The sequence below is a fragment of the Cynara cardunculus genome, unplaced genomic scaffold (genome assembly GCF_001531365.2).
Source record: "Cynara cardunculus var. scolymus isolate 2C unplaced genomic scaffold, CcrdV1 Un_Scaffold_1813, whole genome shotgun sequence".
Lineage (NCBI taxonomy): Eukaryota > Viridiplantae > Streptophyta > Magnoliopsida > Asterales > Asteraceae > Cynara > Cynara cardunculus.
The window spans coordinates 61,604-63,259 of record NW_020200881.1 but is presented as its reverse complement, the minus strand read 5'-3'; positions in this window follow the sequence as shown (position 1 = coordinate 63,259).

The following is a 1,656-nucleotide window of genomic DNA, read 5'->3' as shown; positions in this document are numbered from 1 at the left end:
ACTCACTAGAAAAGCTAGCACAGATTTACATCAAAGAAATTGTGACCAGACACGGTGTTCCATTATCTATAATTTCTGATAGAGATAGTCGGTTTACTTCAAAGTTCTGGGAAGGATTGCAGAAAGCTTTGGGGTCTGAAATCCGACTAAGTACAACTTATCACCCGCAGACTGACGGGCAGAGTGAAAGAACTATCCAGACTCTCGAAGACATGTTGAGAAGTTGTATTATTGACTTCGGGGGATCGTAGGAAGATCACTTTCCATTGATAGAGTTTGCATATAATAATAGTTACCATTCAAGCATCCAAGCGGCACCGTATGAAGTGTTGTATGGATGTAAATACCGAAGGCCGTTGTGTTGGAATGAGGTGGGTGAAAGGCAGTTGATGGGTCCTGAAATTGTTCAAGAAACTTCTGAAAAGACTGAACAGATCTGTGAAAGAATCAAAATAGCACAAGACCGCCAGAAAAGTTATGTTGATAATCGTCGAAAACCGATTGAATTCTGCGTAGGTGATTTTGTGATGTTGAAAGTTTGGCCATGGAAGGGTGTCATTAGATTCGGAAATAAAGGTAAGCTCAGTCCAAGGTATGTTGGGCCATTCAGAATATGTAAGCGAATTGGGCCAGTAGCTTATCAGTTAGAGCTGCCTGAAGAACTGAGTCTGATTCACAACACTTTCCACGTGTCAAATATGCGGAAAAAGTTTAGTTGATCCGAGTCTTGCTGTACCATTACCAGAGGTTAAATTGGACGGTAAGCTAAATTTCGTGGAAACACTAGAAGCCGTGATTGACCGAAAGATCAGGGTGTTGAGAAACAAAGAAATAAGTCTGGTTAAAATACAGTGGAAGTTTCACAAAGGACCAGAAGTGGCTTAAGAATTGGAATCATAAATGAGAGCAGATTATCCATGGCTCTTTGATTAAAGGAATTCCGGGATAGAATTCTTTTGAAGGGGTAGATAATGTGATAACCAGATCTTGGTTATTACCCAAGGTATTTATTATGTGGATTAAATTGTTTATGTGAATACATGCTTACATGGGTTAAATATGTAAGTCTGTATATTTCATGTATGCGGGTATATGCATAACATGTATAAGTACATATATACATGTATGTATGCATGATATTAATATGCATGAGTGCATGTGTATGTGCATGGGTTATATGTAATCATATACTTTATATGTATACATATGAGGGTGTGAGAGTAGCCAGCTTTCCTATTGTGGAAAGTTTATATATGAGGTTTGTGACTTAGTATAGCTTCTTGCTTCATTTGGGAATTTTGGGAGAATTAGAGGAACGATTGACCGGAGATCTTTTATCTATGTATTCTTCATCTCCTTCAAAATTCGAGTTTGTCTTAAGGTGAGTAATTTCAAAAAATACACTTTTAAAAGCTTTGATTTTTACTATAAGAACTGCATATTTTTCTTAAAAACTGGTTTGTGCGGTTTGGGTTTAATCGGACAAGGGTTGATCGGACTAGATATAAACTGTTATAACCCAGATCTGACAGTAGAACGATTTACACTAGAAGTTTGTAAGAGAAAGTAAACAAGAAGATTAAACAGAGAAGTAGCGGCTGCTTTTCATTTATTGAAAATAAAGATTACAAACTCTCAAGAAACCCTAATCGACTC